Source organism: Rattus rattus, chromosome 7 (assembly GCF_011064425.1).
Source record: "Rattus rattus isolate New Zealand chromosome 7, Rrattus_CSIRO_v1, whole genome shotgun sequence".
Taxonomy (NCBI): domain Eukaryota; kingdom Metazoa; phylum Chordata; class Mammalia; order Rodentia; family Muridae; genus Rattus; species Rattus rattus.
Genome location: NC_046160.1, coordinates 110,705,069 through 110,719,908, shown reverse-complemented (window position 1 = coordinate 110,719,908; position 14,840 = coordinate 110,705,069).

The following is a 14,840-nucleotide window of genomic DNA, read 5'->3' as shown; positions in this document are numbered from 1 at the left end:
TGTGCCAGAAGCTGCTTTCTTTCTCAAAGCTGTGATTTGGGGCCTCCGGATTCCTCAGAGCTATCTTGTCTTTCTTTTTCTTTAAATTTGACAGCCTTCTGTTTGTATGGCACAATATTTATCTTGCAAGATTGCTTCTGCTTATGTCAAAATAAATAAACAACATGAGAAAAAATCCAGGAGAGAAGAAAATGACAGGCAGCAAGACTGTTCAGAGTAAACACATGACATTGCATATCTGATATATTTCTAGAGCTGGTTCTCAGGCACTTTGAGAAATAGGTGATAGTGAGGGCAGTGGTGTGTGCTCTCCTTTAGGTCTGATCTTCTTTTGTTTTACATATATGTGTGTGTGCTTGTCTAGGCACATGTCTGTGTACAGATATACATAGCATACATGTCTGTTCATGTACTATCTGTGTGCGGTGCCAACAGAGGTCAGAAGAATATTGGATCTCCTGGAACTGCAATTGAGTATGGTTGTAAGCAACCATATAGGTGCTAGGTACTGAACCCTAGTACTCTGGAAGATCTTGAACACTGAGTCAATACTTCAGTTCCTCCTGTAAAGCTTCTAATATATAATGTAACATCAAATAATCCATATGTTCCCCCTTGAGAAAATTGAGCTTTAGTATGAAACAGGAATTTACCACAATTATACAGCCAAGTAGGAGGGATAAACTAAACTCAAAATAATTTAATTCTATTAAAATTATTATTGAGTAGATTTTAAGGAATAAATTATTAACAAAAGTTAAATTGTCACCTTTTCTCGACTTGGTAATTTATATTAAAGAATAGATAAGCAAAGAAAAGGTTTTAAGTATTTGATTTTAGATTTGCAGTGGGCAGCCAACAGTTTGCAAACTTTTGACATCATGGCATAATATTGCCAATATGCAAAATGTGGACAGCATTTATAGCTTGGATGCATGCAATGTGTGGGCTGCAAATTTGCCATACCTGCGATCATAGTTATTTGTCCAAAAGATATTATTCCTGAACAATATGGTGGAAGGAATTCAGGACTAGTAGGTCACATATCAGTATATTCTGTTGAGATCATTTTCATTATGTAGTAATCAACTCAAGTCATCAGGTGGGCAAATGTATTCAATCCTATGAATATGCCTATCTCAGATGCCCAATAACTATATTCCTTCCTTCTAAGACATCACTGAGACTCTTTCAGGGTGGTGTTGCTATTGTAGTAATTTATACAGACTTTACTTAGTTTTGTCATATTCCACAGTAGTTTTGGTGGCATTTGATGGCTGTGGTAGCAAATGCCTACCAGATCTACATTTGTGCATCATAATTAAAAAGGTTTTCTGTGGTCAAATATATTTTTAAAAATCCATTTATTCATTCAGAGTCAGTAAGATGTATTTCTGAGTTTCTCATGGAATTACTTTGTGAAACAATGCAACACTGGTTAATTTCAAGGCTTAGTCACTGATATCTCCTCAGCTTATAATACTGTATAATATCTTGTTTGTCAGATAAAGGTCAGGTCAAAATATTTTTAGTCTAATAGATTGCAGATCAAAGTACCATCTGATTGGTCCTGTAAGTATATATGTTCATGACATCATATGGACTGAACATGATATATTTAGGAATGTATATTATGTACATATAAATATATGCATGTTCTAGCAATTCATAAGGAGACAATGAAATAAAAGAAAGAAGGGAAAAGTATATGGAAGATATGGAGGGAGAAAGAGGAAGGTATAAGTTGTAACTGTATTATAATCCTTTCCACAAGAAAGAAAAGATTTTCAGTAAGAAAATAATCAACATGTTATGAACAGCTTACAAAAATTTTTATGTCAGGACCCATAAGGACAAGCTAATAACCAGCAGGTGATCTTTCTGAGATGGTCTGCTTCAGATTATAATACAATCTGCAACAGATTCACTCTTATTGAGCAAGGCTGTAAGAGAATTCGTTTTAGGAAAGATCCTTCCTATTAATATGCTTTCCTATTGTTATTATTAAACATATCTAACAATAACTAGGTATTAGCTCACCATTTTTGGTCAGATCTCTACAGATCTACGAAGATGTAGTGTCCGTAGTGATGTTATATAGACAAATAGATGACTTCTTAAGTTTTAATGATGATCCTGTAAGAATTCCTAAAATTATATCTTTGATCATTAAACTCTTTTATAATGGGACTGCTATTCAGTCCTTTTCTGACAGTCAAAACTGCAATGAAAACTATGCCAGTCTCCTAAGTGTCACCAATTAATTGCTCTTAGATAGTAACCAGACTTTCTGCTACTCAGAGCACATTACAAGAGGTTGTTTGTAAAACAGTTTACCGAAGGTCATAAAAAGGGAACTAATGATTTATTATAGGTGCTAGGACAGAAGATCCAATATTGACTGTATTTATCTATACAAAACTTCAGTAATAACTTAGTTATGATTTTAAACCTTCAATGAATCTATGGAGCCGAGACAGGTGATAGATGTTTACCCAGGTAATTACTCCTAATGATATGCATGTAAACATTCTCTGTTGTAAACTTCTATTTCAACTTATGATTTGAATTTTTGTGTGAAATTGTGATTAACTTTTTAACATATGATCATGTATTCTGCAAGATATATAAGTACTGAGAACAAAGAGACAAGAAGAAGAACTTTTCCCTTACCCTACTTAGGATCTTTCTGCTTTTTCCCTTAGATAGCTTTCACAGAAAACTTTTTACAACTTAGAAATAAACTAAATAATCACTTTTCTAAGTGTTACTTTCCTTTCTGTGACTTCCAACTGGCAAGCCTCAGTTAGAGCTGCACAGTTCCTGCTGGGATAGGAAAAAGGCCACATTACTAATCCCAGCTTTTAGGCTACAGGTGTCAATCACCTAAGCTTTTTATCCTCACTTACCTATTCAATATAGTACTCAAAGTCCTAGCCAGAGCAATCAGACAACAAAAGGAGGTCAAAAGGATAAAAATTGGAAAGGAAGAAGTCAAAATATCACTATTTGCAGATTATATGATAGTATACTTAAGTGACTCCAAAAATTCCACCAAAGAACTCCTAAACCTGAGAAAAAAACTTCAGCAAAGTGGCTGAATATAAAATTAACTCAAACAAATTAAAAGCCTTCCTCTCCCCAAAGGATAAACAGGCTGAGAAGATATGAAAGAAATGACACCTTTCACAATAGTCACAAATAATATAAAATACTTCAGTGTGACTCTAACCAATCAAGTGAAAGATCTATATTACAAAAACTTCAAGTCACTGAAGAAAGAAATTGAAGATCTCAGAAGATGAAAAGATCTCCCATGCTCATGAATTAGGAGGATTAATATTGGAAAAATGGCACTTTGCCAAAAAGCCATCTACAGATTCAATGCAATCCTCATTAAAATTCCAACTCAGTTCTTCATAGAGTTAGAAAGAACTATTTGTAAATTCATTTGGAATAACAAGAAACACAGGAAAGCAAAAACTATCCTAAAAAAATAAAAGAACTTCTGGGGAAATAGCCATTCTTGACTTCAAGGTGTATTACAGAGCAATAGTGACAAAAACTGTATGATATTTGTACAGAGATGGGCAGGTGGATCAATGGAATAGAATGGAAGGTCCAGAAATGAACCCACACACCTATGGTCACTTGATCTTTGACAAACGAGCTAAAACCATCCAGTGGAAAAAAAGATAACATTTTCAACAAGTGGTGCTGGTTCAACTGGAGGTCACCATGTAGAAGAATGTAAATCAGTCAATTCTTACTGCCCTTTACAAAGCTCAAGTCGAAGTGGATCAAGGACCTCCACATAAAATTAGATACACTCAAACTAATAGAAGAAAACGTGGGGCAGAGCCTTGAACACATGGGCACTAGAGAAAATTTCCTGAACAGAACACCAATGGCTTATGATTTAAGAATCAAAAAATGGGACCTCATAAAATTGCAAAGCTTCTGTAAGGCAAAGTACCCTGTCATTAGGACAAAACAGCAACCAACAGAATGGGAAAATATCTTTACTAATCCTACATCCTATAGAGGGCTAACATCCAATATATACAAAGAACTCAAGAAGTTAGACTCCAGAGAATCAAAGAACCCTATTAATAATGGGGTAGAGAGCTAAACAGAGAATTCTCAACTGAAGAATACCAAATGGCAGAGAAGTACATAAAGAAATGCTCAACATTCTTAGTCATCAGGGAAATCCAAATCAAAACAACCTTGAGATTCCACCTCACACAAGTCAGAATGGCTAAGATAAAAAACTCAGGTGACAACAGATGTCGGCCAGAATGTGAAGAAAGATGAACACTCCTTCATTGTTGGTGGGATTGCAAGCTGATAAAACCACTCTGGAAATCAATCTGTTGATTCCTCAGAAAATTGGTCATAGTACTACCTGAGGACCCAGTTATACCACTTCTCCTCCCATATTCTCCAACATATAACAAAGACACATGCTCCACTATGCTCATAGCAGCCTTATTTATAATAGCCAGAAGATGCAAAGAAACCAGAAGTCCCTCAACAGAAGAATGGATTCTGAAAATGTGTAACATTTGTGTAAGGGAGTACTACTCAGCTATTAAAAACAATGACTTCATGAAATTCATAGACAAATGAATGGAACTAGAAAATATCATCTTGAATCAGGTAACCCATACAGAAAAATACACACATGGTATGCACTCACTGATAAGTGGATATTAGTCAAAAGCTCGAATTACCCAAGATACAATCTACAGATCACATAAAGCTCAAGAAGAAGGATTACCAAAGTGCGGATGCTTCAGTCCTTCTTAGAAGGGGGAACATAAACATTCACAGGAGCAAATATGGAGACAAAGTTTGGAGCAGAGACTGAAGGAAAGGTCATCCAGAGATTGCCCCACCTGGTGATCCAGCCCATATGCAGGCACCAAACTCTGACAATATTGCTGATTCCAAGAAGTGCATAATAACACGATCCTGATATAGCTGTCTCCTGAGAGGCTCTGCCAGAGCATGACAAATATAGAGGCAGATACTTGCAGCCAACCATTGAATTGAGAATGGGTTCCCCAAAGGAGTTAGAGAAAGGATCAAAGGAGCTGAGGGGGTTTGCAACTATATAAGAACAATAATACCAACCAACTGGATCTCCCAGGAACTAAACCACTATCCAAAGAGTATAAATGAACAGACCATGGCTCCAGATGCATATGTAGCAGAGGATGGCTTGTTGGGCAACAATGGGAGGTCTTGCCAAAGCTGGACACCCTCCCCCAGTGTAGGGGAATGTCAGGTCAGGGAGGTGGCAAGCATTGGCTGGATGGGTTGGGGAACACTCTTATAGAATAAGGGGGAGAGGGAGTGGGAATTTTCACAATTCAAATTTTTCTCCACTGGTCATTGTTAGCACTATCAACTTTAGATTTCCCTATGTTCTCATAAGCCAGATAGCTTTTAGACATATGACTTACCTTGATTAACCCTTGCTTTGGCTAAGGTTATACTGCTGTGATAAAAGAACATTACCGTAAGCAAGATTGGAAGGAAGGGGTTTATTTGGCTTACACTTCCATATCAGAGTTCATCATTGAAGGTAGTCAGGGCAGAAACACAAACAGGGTAGGAACCTGGAGGCAGGAGCTGATGCAGAGGATATGGAGGGGTGCTGCTTAATGTCTTGCTTTCAATGCCTTACTCAGCCTGCTTTCTTGTAGAACCCAGGACCACCAGGTCAGGGATGGAGTCACCTAGAGTGTGCCAGGCCCACCTGCATCTATCACTAATTAGAAAGTGTCCTAATGACTTGCTGACCCGTGGCTAGATCTTATCGGAGCATTTTCTTAATTGAGATTCCTTCCATCCATTAGCTTGTGTAGAGGTGAGGTGTAGCTAGCCATAACAACCCTTATGCATACTCTTTTGTATTATCACTTGACGTTTCTTTGATTACTATCATTAAGAGCAAAGCATTAAGGGAGCTCTCTTAGCAGTCTAGGTGCTTATAATCTGCCTGCTGTTTGTGATTTAGGTTTTACTTTCATGATTTTAATCTCTGGAGAAATTTAAGATGTTCTGTGTAAAGTAGGATTGAAGGTTGAATAGAAAACTGGGGAATTTCCATGAAAAAGCAGTGAAGTAAAAAGGTATGCCTAACTGCAGAGCTCTGTACTTAAATTTGCTTCAGAGTCTATAACAACACAAATCATGTCATTATGATCACTTAACACCCAGGGTATTTACTGGAGTTTTAAAGAACTATTTTTGTTTCTTCTGCTCACGAGAAAAAACACAAAGGACCTTTCCCCCATCTTCATTGCCTGTTCACTATGACACTCAGTCTTAACAAATGTCCTCATGTATAAAGTGGGGCTCATACACCTCTATTCTTAAATATATTAATATATTCTGCCCAGTCTATATAATGCTCCTTATATGTGTATTTTCATGGCTGACCATGTGGTATTGGATAACCAATTGATGTACTGTTTCCTGGGGAGGACTATGTTTCCTTGTGTTCAATATTCCTTAGTTGCCTATTTTGCGATCTCCTGATCTTACACCATCCACTTTAGCAGGCCTATTGTTGTCCTACCTATTGTTCAGGGAATTATATTGGTGAGAATTTATGGGCATAGACTCTGATATTCCTGGCAAACTAAATCTCATATCAAACTCCCTGGTCATCTGCTATTAAAATATTCCCACTACTTCTGTTATAATCCCTGAGCCTCAGGTACAGGAATTGTTTTGTAGATGTATTGGGATACACATAACAACAATTAATGAAAAAGTAGGCCGTGAGCTTGAAAAAGAACAATTAGGAGTATGTGAGAGTGTTTGGGGGAAGAAAGGGGAAAGGTTAAATGATTTAATCATATTATAATCTCAAAATATAACAAATATTGAAAGGTAAAAGAAGAAACCAGAGGGCAGAGAGAGGGAGGGAACTGGGTAGGAGAGGGGAGGTGGAAGGACAGGGGAAAAGGGGAAAAATAATATGACAGTTATTTTCATTAGACAATTTTTCAGATTTATGATAACCAATATTGATGATTACAAAGTAATGCTCTATAAGTCCACAAATCATACAAATGATGATGTAGTTGGGGTGTCTTTCTCTAAAATTCAGTAATGGACACCTAATGCTTCATAAAACAGTGCTGAGAGATGGTGCCCAGTGAGAGATCTTAGGTCATTGGTCCTCCACACTCTTAGGATTAATGTCAACCACAACAGAATGTCAGGCTGTGATTCCAGTGTTTTTCTCTTCCTTACCCACATCCCCTTCTAGCATCTGAGGAAAACAAGAAGGTTGATACAGAAAGATCTATGCCAGCCCCTCCATCTTGTTTATTTTAGTCTCTGTAAAGCAAACAATAAATTTATGCTTTTTATGATATCATCAAGTCCCAAATATTCTGATATAGTAGCACAAAATGCATGAGGGCTGAAATTATAGTAAAATTAATTTTTCTTTTTCCCAAGTAAAAATATGAACAAATAGACAGATAATCTTTCTTATGGTACCATCTCCTTTATGAGTTCCTACCAATGTGTATTTACTCAGAGACAAAGATGATCAAACTGTAACTTAGTGTTATTAATTTGCTGAGTAAATGTTTACCATAAATGATAACCGTAGCATTCCATTTATCACTTATGAGAAAGCAGGCATTGACACTTACCTGTGAAGTTTATAATTCAACAGAGAAGAAATGCCTTAGAGACAGAGTAAATGGTTCCTCTCAGCAGTGAGGAGGTGTTTAATATGAGAAGGTGCCAACCATATGAAATTGTAAGGGTGGCATATCCCAGTGTGCCAAAAGTAATAGTAACTTTGAACAATCTTGGGGGAGCAGGTTGGGGAATTCTAGGAAACACCATAATGCAATGCCTAGAATGAAGGCGAGATTTACAGAATAATGAAGGAATGTGGGAGTAGATAATGTTGGAAAGCTAGTTGGGAGCTTAGTCATGCAGAACTCTGCAGATTGTGCATTACCAATCTATTTTCTATTGCTACCTGTAACTTAGGATGTTAACAAAACACCCATTCACTGTTTCAGCACTTCACTGAGTCACTATTGGATCTAATCAACTCCAAATGGAAATATTCACCCTAGGAGAGATGGGGAGACATAACAAGACATCTTATATCTTGGGAAGCAGAAATTTTCATTCTTGGCTCATTGAGCTGCTTCAAGCTGCACTGAGAGCTCTAGTATTGCAGCTTTCATGAGTCATACCTGAGTTGGGATGGAGCTTTGATTTGAGGCATTCCCACTCATATATGTAGTTTCTCACCCATACTTCTGTTAGTAACCATAACAAAAAATAATCATTGCTTCACAAATTGGACTTCAGTGTAATCATTGGTTTATCATATGGGTTCCATTTCAAGTAGCCACTACACAGGGTTTATAAAAGTTGTTGTTGTTGTTGTTGTTATTGTTGTTGTTGTTATTGTTATGGTTATTTGTATGTGTGCATTGGCCACATTTGTGGAGTCCCCAGGCAAATTTTGGATGACTTTGAACTTCTGTTCTGATGTGGGACCAAAACTGGAACAATATACCCAGCAAGTTAATGGGAGATCAACACACAGGAGAAAATAATGGACACATTAAGGGTTCTATTTTGCTATTAAGACAGTTAAAAATAAGTCCCTGCTTGTCCTGTGTTGAGTTCTGGCAAGTTAAGGTTTTTATTTGTAATTAAGAATCACTTTCCATTTATTAGAGTGCATGTAAACTGCTTGTAACCTCATTTACACGATATATATCCTAACTCTTTTTGTCCCTTTCATTGTATCTTTCTATCAATGTGTAACAGCCATTTTTCTTGACCTTGTGAACACCTTATCTCTCCTATAAAAGAGACTTCAGGAGGCCAGAAGGGGCTGTTCTCTCAAATACTGATTTAGGGTGAGACAGCTGTCTGGACAGTCCCAATGTACAGCTTGCTTTGATTGAACCATCAATTGATTTGCTCTTTCTCCTCAAGATTATCAGGTTTAACCCTCGGTCTTGCAACACCAAAGTCAAAGATTAGCCATCTTGGTCTTCAGAGGAGTCTCTTGAAAATGATCGAAATCAGAGTCATCCAGGTTGCTGGTGGAACTTTGTTTCTTTCACCTGTAGGGCAAAGCTTATCTGTGTCCTGTTGAGCGGGACTTGGGTGACGCGCTTTGTATTGAGAAGCCTCTCTCTAGTCTTTGCGTTTAGTCCTTGTTGTCTCAGAACCATACATGACTCACCAAGTCCTTGTCAGACTCCTTGTAATCTCTCCGATTTCTTCACCTGCCTCTCCCTGCTTCCAATGGGGAAAAGGTATCTGCTTTTGACTCCTGTGATTAGGTGGGATCAACGCAGATAATGCAGAATAATCTTTCTATTTTAAAATCTATAATTTTAATTTCACCCGTGAAATCCCTCGTAATGCCACCACAGGTCCCTCGGATTAGGTTACAGACACACTGGAGAGCTATTAGTTTGCTTACCTCAAACTTCATTCAAGGTGAAACAGATCAGCACTTAAAAAGGGAGGTGACACCATCTCATTCATCTCTAAACGGACGAGATCATTCCTCCTTTACTGTCGATTACATTAATGCGGTGCATGATTTGTCTAGGTTCATAACTACGATACTGGAACTCTGGTAGAAATGATTCTACAACGCAGATTGAAGTAGGAGGTACTGGCTAGTCATGCCATTTTTTTTTAAAGCTATTGAGGCCTGTTTCTGACTACGGAGTGATGGGCAGGGTCAGAGGTCATGGAGTCCTCTTGTCTAAAGAAGGTTCTATGAGACTTGACAGTAAATAATAATGAACCTAACATTTATTGGCATTCTCACACCTCTTTAAAACATTAAACATTCTTCTTTGTCTTCTTATACCTTAAGAGTAGACCTTCACAGTTTGTCATTGTATGCTGGAAGTCCAGGACTGTGCCTCACTAGAAGAGTATTTGCTTACCCTTTGTGGGTTGCTAGATTGGGTCCCTAGCACTGTAAATATATAAACATATACATAGTTTGTAAATTAAGAGAGTTTAGGTTTCTGTAAAGTTTTGTTATTTTTAGATGTTTTTCTGGCTTTGTGTGCCTCCGTGTGTTCCATGGGGGTCTTCAGAAGCAAAGAGGGTACTATGTAACCTGGTGCTAGACGGATAGGAGGTAGTGAGCTGTTTAACATGGCTGCTGGAAACTGAATTCGAGTCCTCTAAAAATTAAATAATGCTGAGAACGGCCGATCCGCCTCTACAGCCTTGTACTAACATTTTAAAATTAAAATTGTTATTTCTTTAAATATGTACAATGGAACCAAACAAAATTACTATGTGCTTTAAATAATCTGTTTCATTATTAGTTTTATTATTCTGAAAAACTTGTAAAATGAAAATATTTAAGGTACTTTGAAAATTCTGTGATTATGAGGCTCTAAAACTTTAAAGCTTTTTGTGATAATAGTCTAATTACATAATTTCTTTCATCAGTTTCCTCTTTGCATATAATTAAATGAATCCTCTATGCTCTCTCAAACATATGACCCCTTTTTAACTGTTGCTGCATACATATATACACATATGCACACTAACACACACACACACACACACACACACACATACACATGCTTTGTATGATGTATGTTTCTAGGACTATTATGTACATTTCAGCAGGAAAGAGTATTTCCCCCTCTCTCAGCTTTACATAGTTGCCAGTGGGTTTTTGTCTAAAGCTGAAGTATCATGAACTAATAGTGTTTATATGTGCCATTGCAACTCTTCTTTTAAAATGAATATCTTATTTATTTAAATTTCAAATGTAATCCCCTTTGCCACTTCTCTTTGTAGAAACCACCTATCCCATCCTCCCTCTCCCTGTTTATACTAGGGTGCTCCCCCTCCTACCCACACATTCCAGCCTCCCAGCTATAGCATTCCCCTTCACTGAGACCTCGAGCCTTCCCAGGACCAAGGGACTCTCTCCCATCGATGTCCAACAAGCCTATCCTCTGCCACATATGCAGCTGGAGGCCTGGGTACTTACAGTGTACCCTTTGGTTGGCAGTTTAGTCCCTGGGAGTCCCTGGGGGAGTCTCGATGGTGCATATTCTTGTTCTTCCTATGGGTTGCAAGGCCATTCAGCTCCTTCAGTCCTTTCTCTAACTCCTCCATTGGGGACCCAGTGCTTCATCCAAAGGTTGGCAGTAAGCATTCGCCTCTGTATTTGTCAGATTCTAGCAGAGACTCTCAGGAAACAGTTATACCAGGCTCTTGTCAACTTATTTATTTGAGTTAATTTTAAATGAAGTCACTTTGCTGAATGTGTTTATCAGGTTTAGTAGTTCTCTGGTGGAACTTTTGGGATCACTTAAATATATTATCATATCATCTGCAAATAGTGATGTTTTGACTTCTTCCTTTCCAATCTGTATCCCTTTGATCTCCTTTTGTTGTCTGATTGCTCTGGCTAGAACTTCAAGAACTATATTGAATAAGTAGGGAGAGAGTGGGCAGCCTTGTCTAGTCCCTGATTTTAGTGGGATTGCTTCAAGTTTCTCTCCATTTAGTTTAATGTTAGCTACTGGTTTGCTGTATATGGCTTTTACTATGTTTAGGTATGGGCCTTGAATTCCTCTTCTTTTCAGGACTTTTATCATGATGGGGTGTTGAATTTTGTCAAATGGTTTCTCAGCATCTAATGAAATGATCATGTGCTTTTTATCTTTCAGTTTGTTTATACAGTGGATTACGTTGATGGTTTTCCTTATATTAAACCAACCCTGCATACCTGGGATGAAGCCTTCTTGATCATGATGGATGATTGTTTTGATGTGTTCTTGGATTCAGTTTGCAAGAATTTAATTGAGTATTTTTGTGTCGATATTCATAAGGGAAATTGGTCTGAAGTTCTCTTTCTTTGTTGGGTCTTTGTGTGGTTTAGGTATAAGAGTAATTGTTGCTTCATAGAAGGAATTCGATAGTGCTCCATCTGTTTCAATTTTGTGGAATAGTTTGGATAGTATTGGTTTGAGGTCTTCTATGAAGGTCTGATAGAATTCTGCACTAACCCGTCTGGACCTGGGCTCTTTTTGTTTGGGAGACTTTTAATGACTGCTTCTATTTCGTTAGGAGTTATGCGGTTGTTTAAATGGTTTATCTGTTCCTGACTTAACTTTGGTACCTGGTATCTGTCTATGAAATTTTCTATTTCCTCCAGATTTTCAAGTTTTGTTGAATATAGGCTTTTGTAGTAGGATCTGATGATTCTTTGAATTTCCTCTGATTCTGTTGTTATGTCTCCCTTTCATTTCAGATTTTCTTAATTTCGACACTCTCTGTGTCCTCTTGTTATTCTGGCTAAGGGTTTATCTATCTTGTTGATTTTCTCAAAGAACCAGCTTTTTGTTCTGTTGATTTTTTGTATAGTTCTTTTTGTTTTTACTTGGTTGATTTCAGCCCTGAGTTTGATTATTTCCTGCTTTGTACTGCTATTGTGTTTATTTATTTCTTTTTGTTCTAGAGCTTTTAGGTGTGCTGTCAAGCTGCTGATATATGCTCTCTCCTGTTTCTTTCTGTAGGCATTCAGAGCTAGGAGTTTTCCTCTTAGCACAGCTTTCATTGTTTCCCATAAGTTTGGGTATGTTGTACCTTCATTTTCATTAAATTCTAAGTAGTCTTTAATTTCTTTCTTTTTTCTTCCTTGACCAGGTTATTATTGAGTAGAGCACTGTTCAACTTCCACGTATATGTAGGCGTTCTTTCCTTATTGTTATTGAAGACCAGCTTTAGCCCATGGTGGTCTGATAGGATACTTGGGATTATTTCTATCTTTCTGTATCTGTTGAGGCCTGTTTTGTGACCGATTATATGGTCAATTTTGGAGAAAGTACCATGAGGTGGTAAGAAGAATGTATATCCTTTTGTTTTAGGATAGAATGTTCTATAAAGTCCATTTGGTTCATAACTTCTGTTAGTCTGTCTTTGCTTAATTTTTGTTTCCATGATCTGTCCATTAATGAGAGTGGGGTGCTGAGATCTCCTACTATTATTGTGAGAGGAGAAATGTGTAATTTGAGCTTTAGTAAGGTTTCTTTTATGTATGTAGGTGCCCTTATATTTGGAGCATAGATATTTAGGATTGAGAGTTCATCTTGGTGGATTTTTTCTTTGATGAGTATGAAGTATCCTTCCTTATCTTTTATAATGACTTTTAGTTGAAAATCGATTTTCTTTGATATTAGAATGGCTACTCCAGCTTGCTTCTTCAGACTATTTGCTTGGAAAGTTGTTTTCTAGCCTTTCACTCTGAGGTAGTTTCTGTCTTTGTCTCTGAGGTGTGTTTCCTGTAGGCAGGAAAATGCTGGGTCCTCATTATGTATCCAGTTTGTTAATCTGTGTCTTTTTATTGGGGAATTGAGTCCATTGATATTTAGGGATATTAGGGAATAGTGATTGTCACTTCCTGTTATCTTTTATTTGGAGGTGAGATTATGTTTGTGTGCTTGTCTTCTCTTTGTTTTGTTGCAAAATGATTAGTTTCTTGCTTTTTCTAGGGTGTAGCTTGCCTCCTTGTGTTGGGCTTTACCATTTATTTTCCTTTGTAGGGCTGGATTTCCAGAAAGATACTGTGTAAATTTGGTTTTGTCATGGAATATCTTGGTTTCTCCATCTATGTTAATTGTGAGTTTTGCTGGATACAGTAACCTGGGCTGGCATTTGTGTTCTCTTTGGGTCTGTATGACAACTGTCCAGGATCTTCTGGCTTTCATAGTCTTTTGTGAAAAGTCTGGTGTGATTTTGATAGGTCTGCCTTTATATGTTTCTTGACCTTTTTTCCTTACTGCTTTTAATATTCTTTCTTTGTTTTGTGCATTTGGTGTTTTGACTATTATGTGACAGGAGGAGTTTCTTTTCTGGTCCAATCTATTTAGAGTTCTGTAGGTTTCTTGTATGTTAATGGGCATCTCTTTCTTTAGGTTAGGGAAGTTTTCTTCTATGATTTTTGAAGATAATTACTTATCCTTTGAGTTGGAAGTCTTCACTTTTTTCTATATCTATTATCCTTAGGTTTGATCTCATTTTGTCCTGGATTTCCTGTATGTTTTTGGCCAGTAGCTTTTTCCATTTTACATTATCTTTGACAGTTGCGTTGCTGATTTCTATGGATTCTTCTGCTCCTGAGATTCTCTCTTCTATCTCTTATATTCTGTTGGTGATGCTTGTATCTATGATCCTTTGTCTCTTTCTTTGGTTTTCTGTATCCAGGATTGTCTCCCTTTGTGATTTCTTTATTACTTCTATTTCCATTTTCAATTCCTTCACCTGTTTGATTGTGTTTTCTTGTAATTCTCTCAGGGATTTTTGTTTTTCCTCTCTAATGGCTTCTACTTGTTTACTTGTGTTTTCCTGCTTTTCTCTAAGGAAGTTCTTTATGTCTTTCTAAAAGTCCTTCATCATTATGATCAAATGTGATTTTAAATCTAGACCTTGCTTTTCTGGTGTGTTTGGATATTCACTGTTTGCTTTGTTGGGAGAATTGGGCTCTGATGTTGCCATGTAGTCTTGGTTTCTGTTGCTCATGTTCCTGTGCTTGCCTCTCGCCATCAGGTTGTCTCTGATGTTACCTTGTTTTGCTATTTTTGACAGTGGCTTGACTGTCCTATCGGCTTATGTGTCAGGACTGCTCTAGACCTGTTTTCCTGTTTTCTTTCAGCCAGTTATGGGAATAGAGCGTTCTGCTTTCAGGTGTGTAGTCTTTCCTGTCTACTGGCTATTAGCTCTCCATGAGGGCAGCAACCAGAATGGCCTGGCCCTCCTTCTCCTGGGTCCCTGTG